Raw genomic sequence first — 6,989 nt, 5'->3', positions numbered from 1 at the left:
CCATGATCAACTACACCCAATCCATGAAATCAAGTGTATGAAACCTAGTAAAAGTTCATCTACACCAAGAAAACTTAAGGGAAGTGAGTTAGGGTTTTGGTGCAAGTAGAGAAGTTCTGCTCAAGTGTTGTTCATCCATCATCCAAGGTGAGTTTTATGATCATTCTTGATTGTTTAAGGTCTTGAAAGTTAAAAACACATGGATTGTAGAAAGACATAGAAAATGGGTCATAAATATGGGAATAGTGACATTGTTGGGTAAAGGTTTGGATTGAGTCATGACTATCTATATGTTGTGATTGTAAATATGTTATTAATGACATTTAGACCATGGAATAAGTATTATATATGAGAAACGCGATAGTGAGCTATAACCATAATTGTGGAGAAATTGAAGGAAAATGGTGAATTGTGGGAAATGTAGATGAATGATGATTGTTATTTATGATATTGTTATTATTGTTATGAACATTTGGGAGTTGATATAGAATATGGGAAAAGTAGTAGGAACAAAGGAAATGCTGCCCAATTTTCTATAGAAATAGTAACACGTTCTTATAGCTGATTAACTAACGTTGATGCGAATTCTCTTGAAGGTAGAATCGAGGACATTGAAGGAGAACAAGCAAGTAATAGATTAGTTAAGCGTAAACGGTATGTGAGGCTAGTCCTTTATTTCTATGGCATGAATCATATAGCACGACTTCTCCTTCCTTTTCACGATTCTCCTACATTCCGAAAGACTAATAGCCTATGTTCATGTATAACTATATGAGCTAAGAGATATATTATGAGCCCAATAATGATGATGATGAGTTTAAGTCTAAAGATTCTAGAGATTATGAGATGATGTTCCTGGGTAGTTAAGGATGTTGTTCATTGCACACACTCACCTTATATACTATTTCGTTCAAGGTGAGGCAGAATACTTATAAATGATCCATAATGGAATCGGGGGTTCACGACCTTCTGTCACCCTGATAGAGTATAATTGTCTTAAGTTTCCAGTCATGCATTATGGTAATAGTATGATGAGAATATGATGAGTCTATGATATGTATATGATGTTATCACACCGCGCCTACATGGCCGGGCAGACACCGCTAAGGCGGGCAGCGTATACACCATGTCCAGATGACATGGGAAGACACCACTAGTGGGTGGCATGAGATGATACCCCGGATGCGGGAGGCCTGGACGCAGGCTAATGATTATCACACCGATCCGATATGGACGGGCAGCTTATACATTTATGCATATATGATATGATGATTATTATGAGTAAGACATCATGTGTTATTTCTTTTATAAATGACAGTTATACACAGTTGCTCCTTACTGATGATTTCTCTATCTCATTGACGTATCATTATTCTTTATGCCTCTCATACTCAGTACAATGTTCGTACTGACGTCCGTTTTCGTTGGACGCTGTGTTCATACCCACAGGTAGACATGGAGGTGATCTTGATCCAGACTCATAGGAGCTAGTAGCTGATCTGAGAGCACTCCATTATTCCGGAGGTGCCTTGATTATTCTTTTGTGTACATATACATATTTTGGGCATTACGGGGTCCTGTCCCGTCCTTATGTCTAGCACTCCAGTAGAGGCTCGTAGATACGCAGTGTGGGTTATATGGTCTCACGAGGATGCTATTATGTATATATATATATATATATATATATATATATATATATATATATATATATATATATATATTATTTTTATGGCCGAAAGGCTTATGTATATAAACTTATTTATGTTTTCAAATGAAAAATGATTTTCTTATGATTTGAGTATGAATTTGATAAAAGAACGCTTAATGAGTACGATGAGTAGTAGAATGAGCGGTGCTCGGTGGTTAGCCCCGGGTACTCATCACGGCCCCTAGGCGGGTCATGTCAAGAGCGTGACCGTGACCGGGGCTATGGCAAGAGGGTCAGATGCGGCATGTCTGATGAAAGAGATTTGGGGTATAGTTCAGCCTACAGGGTCTATAGCCGGTTATTCTTCTATAGTATGCCCTTCAAGGCAATGTTCCAGACACCAGTAGGATGAGGTAGAGGGAGGAGTGGAGCATCCATCTCAAGCGGTCCTTAGCACCATGTATATACACAAGCCGGTAGGAAGGATCGTGAGTCGTCTCCTGATGTCGTCACAGGTATATTATCAGTCCCCTCCTATGATATGTATGCACTGATTGACCCAGGTTCCACTGTATGATATGTTACTCCATTTGTCGCCAGCAAGTTTGGGATAGAAGCTGAATCGATTAAACCGTTTGAGGTGTCGACACCAGTTGGTGATCTAGTCATAGCTAGGCGGATTTATTGAGGCTATGTAGTGATAGTTTGTAATCATCGTACCTTAGCAGATTTGATCGAGTTAGACATGATTGATTTCGATGTGATCATGGGTATGGATTGGTTGGCTTCGTGTTACGTTAATGTCGATTACAGAACGAAGGTAGTTCGATTCCAGTTTTCGGGTGAGCCAGTCCTTGAGTGGAAAGGCAAGGCTGCTTCACCGAGAGGTAGGTTTATTTCTTACCTTAAGTCAAGGAAGATGATTAGAAAGAGGCACATTTATCACTTGGTTCGGGTTCAGGATGTACAAGCAGAGTCACCGGCCCTTCAGTCTATTCTTATGGTTAATGAGTTCCTAGAAGTGTTTTCAGATGAACTTCCAGGCATTCCCCCAGACCGAGAGATTGATTTCACTATCGATTTATTGCTAGATACTCAGCCAATATCTATTCCTCCTTATAGAATGGCACCTGCGGAGTTGAATGAATTAAAGGACCAGTTGAGGGATTTACTTGAGAAGGGTTTTATTAGGCCCAGTACATCGCCCTGGGGAGCAACGTTATTATTTTTAAGAAAGAAGGATGGCTCCTTGCGAATGTGTATTGATTATAGACAATTGTATAAGGTGACTATGAAGAACAATTGTCTGTTTCCGAGGATTGACGATCTACTTGATCAGCTGCGAGGCGCCAAATATTTCTCAAAAATAGACTTGAGATTGGGGTATCATCAGGTTAGGGTGAAGGAGGAAAACATTCAGAAGACGGCATTCAGAACCAGATATGGGCACTATGAGTTTCGTGTTACGTCATTCGGATTGACTAATGCTCCAGCTGTGTTCATGGACTTGAGGAATCACGTATTTAGGCCCTTCCTGGATCTATTCGTGATTGTGTTGATAGATGATATTCTAGTTTATTCGCCGTTAGAGGCGAAATACGCAAAACATTTACGAGCAGTGCTTAGAGTCCTTCAAGACAAAGAGCTATTTGCCAAATTTTCTAAGTGTGAGTTCTGGTTGAACTCTGCGGCTTTTCTTGGCCACATTATTTCAGATGAAGGCATTAGAGTGGATACTCAAAAGATTAAGGCCGTGAAGAATTGGACAAGGCCCACGACACTAACGGAGATACGTAGTTTCTTGGGTTTGGCTGGTTATTACAAATGGTTCGTAGAAGGATTTTCTTCTCTTTCAGCCCCGTAGACCAAGCTGACTCAGAAATCAACTAATTTTCAGAGGACAGATGCATGTGAGCAGAGTTTTCAAATGTTGAAGGACAAGTTGACCTCAACACCCGTTTTGACTCTTCCAGAAGGAATAGATGGCTATGTGATATATTGTGATGCTTCGGGTATTGGTTTGGGATGTGTATTGATGCCACACGGTAAGGTTGTTGCCTACGCTTCTAGACAATTAAAGAAGCACGAGAAGAATTATATAACTCATAATCTTGAGTTAGCTGTGGTGATCCATGCTTTGAAATTGTGGAGACATTATTTATACGGTGCCCTTATTGATATCTATACCGATCACAAGATCGTCCAGTATATCTTTAAGCAGAAGGACTTGAATTTACGCTAGAGGCAGTGGCTTGAATTGTTGAAAGATTATGATGTCAATATTCTGTACCATCCTCGAAAGGCAAATGTAGTAGCCAATGCTCTTAGTCGTAAATCTATGGGTAGTTTGTCATATTTGCAGCCAGGGAAGAGGGACCTAGCCCGTGATGTTTGCCATCTAGCTAGTTTAGGAGTTCGGTTGATAGACTCAGGTGATACAGGGGTTACAGTTTAGGATACAACGATGTCATCCTTGGAGACGGAGATAAATGAGCGTCAGTATGACGATCCTGTTCTAGTTCACTACTGAAATACAGCTCCTCAGAAAGAAAAAAACATCCTTCATTATTACAGGAGATGGAGTACATAGATATCGAGGTAGACTATGTGTTCCTAATGTTGCAGGCCTCCATCAGCAGGTTATGGAGAAGCCCATTGTCCTTGCTACTCTATCCATCTGGGCACAACAAAGATGTATCATGATCTCAAAGACGTTTATTAGTGGGATGGTATGAAAAGAGACGTAGCGGAGTTTGTCGTTCAGTGTCCAAATTGTCAGCAAGTTAAAATAGAGCATCAGAACCCTGGAGGTATATTACAGGCTATGGAGATTCCGACATGGAAATGGGAGGTAATTAATATGGATTTCATTACTGCGTTGCCATGTACTCAACGGAAGTATGATTCAATATGGGTCATAGTTGATAGGCTTACAAAGTCAGCTCGTTTCCTACCTGTCAGAACTACTTATTCAGCTGAAGATTATGCGAAGCTCTATCTTAGAGAGATTGTACGACTTCATGGGGTCCCTACAGCCATAATCTCAGATAGAGGGGCACAGTTCACAACTAATTTCTAGAGATCTTTGCAGGATGGATTGGGGACTCAGGTGAGTCTTGGTACCGCTTTTCATCCGCAAACAGATGGACAAGCGAAGCGTACTATATAGACACTTAAAGACATGCTGAGAGCTTGTGTACTTCATTTTCAAGGTAGCTGGGATGACCATTTGACTCTTATTGAATTTGCTTACAATAACAGTTACCATTCCAGTATTCAAATGGCTCCTTATGAGGCTTTGTATGAACGAAGATGTAGATCCTTTATAGGATGGTTTGATGTTGGAGAAAATCGGTTAGTTGGCTCAGATTTGATACAGCAAGCAGTTGACAAAGTGAAAGTAATTCAGGAAAGATTGTCAGCGGCTCAGAGTCGACAGAAATCGAATATAGATAATCGACGACGCAAGTTGGAATTTGAAGTAGTCGATTGGGTTTTCCTGAAAATTTCGCCTATGAAGGGAGTGATGAGATTTGTCAAGAAAGGTAAGTTGAACCCTCGGTACATCGAACCATACAAAATTATTCGTACAGTGGGTAAGGTGGCATACAAGTTAAAGCTACCTTCTGCGTTAGAGTTTGTGCATCCGGTTTTTCATTTGTCGATGCTTCGTAAGTGTATTGGGGATCCTTCTAGAATTGTACCTGTAAATGATGTTCAAGTCACCGAGCAACTGTCCTACGAAAAGTTCCTATTGCCATTCTAAATAGGCAAGTACGGAGTCTCAGAACCAAAGATGTAGCTACAGTTAAAGTCTTACAGAGAAATAATAATAGAGAGGAAATTACGTGGGAAGCGGAAGAAGACATGAAGCTCAAGTACCCACATTTATTTTCACCTTCAGAGGAAACTCAGGCAGAGACACCATTTCCCTCAAGTATTTAATTCTTTCTTTGAGGTTTTCTTTGTCGTGTGTGGCGTGGCCATGGTTGCTGCTGCTGTTGTTGTAGCCCTGTGAGGCGATATATTTTGGGTTGTTGTGACAGGATTGTTGTGCCATATTACAGGGGAAACTCTGGCAAATTTTTTGTAGAATCCCCAAGAGTCTAACATTTGAGGATGAATGTTCCTAAGGGGGCGAGAATGTTACATCTCGCAGATTTCAGATTTTTTGTATTATGAGTAGACCAACACGAGCTTAAGATGAACATGAAGTCCTTATGAGATTAAGAAGAGTACTTGACAGCTTTAAGTGCGTACCATGAGATTTTGAAGTCATACGAATTGTGGAACTAAGTTCGTCAAATAAAGTGAAATGCAAGTCATTTTTGGAAAGGTTTTCGCAACAATTGAGTTAATAATTATTTATTAATGTCTTGAGGAGGAGCTATAGGGATCCGTAGATGGTTAATGAAGTTTTATGCAAGTGCCATTAAGGTTCCATAAGGATTGGAGGTTGAACGAATCGACGCGAGAAAGTTTCGGAAAATGTCGGGTTGTACGACCACTTATACGGACAGTATAAGTCATACGGCCCGTATAATGGTCCGTATAACCATTCTAGAGAAGGGTAATTTCATTGTGGGATTATATGGTCCATTTATACGGACCGTATAAATGGCCGTATAATCGGGTCGGGCCAGTTTTTTTTTATTTTTATATATGGACGACCCTTGCTCATTTCATTCATTTCCAACATTTCCCCAACTCCCAAAAGCCCTAGAACCTTCTCTCAAGCATATTCCACACAAACCCAAGAGAGATCATAGATCAAATAGCAAGAATCAGGATCCAAGTGTTGGAAGGCTCACTAGGGTTTGTAGAACTCAAGATTTTCTTTGGTGTTGAAGTTGGGGTTTCAATAAAGTGAATTATTTGATTCAAAGCTTTCTCTTGTGTGATTAAGATGAGTTTTTACACTTTTTTCCATGTTATTAAGAATGTTTGGTTGTTGGATAACTTGGATGAGGGAAGAAAGTAGAAGATTAAGCTCAAACATGAATTTAATGATATTTTTGAGTAGTAGATTAACTTGAGTCATGATTCTTAGTATGCTATGAATATAATCTTGTTGGGGGGGGGGGGGTTACAAATGATGTTGAGGAAGTATCGTATGTAAGTGAATATGGTGCTGTGTTTTAGCTATTGTTATGGATGACCTTAAAAAGGAGTTTTGAGGATTGGACAATGCTTAACTTGAAGAAGCCTCTTAATTATGATATTATCGATGTTGCTATTGATGTTTGAGAGTTGTCTATTATATGGAAGAAGTCAATGAAAAAAGGAAATGCTGCCCAATTTTCTCTAGCTCGTGAATTATTTTAGTTTAAACTTAAGAGTG

This window comes from Lycium barbarum, chromosome 8 (assembly GCF_019175385.1).
Source record: "Lycium barbarum isolate Lr01 chromosome 8, ASM1917538v2, whole genome shotgun sequence".
Lineage (NCBI taxonomy): Eukaryota > Viridiplantae > Streptophyta > Magnoliopsida > Solanales > Solanaceae > Lycium > Lycium barbarum.
This window is presented reverse-complemented; position numbering follows the sequence as displayed.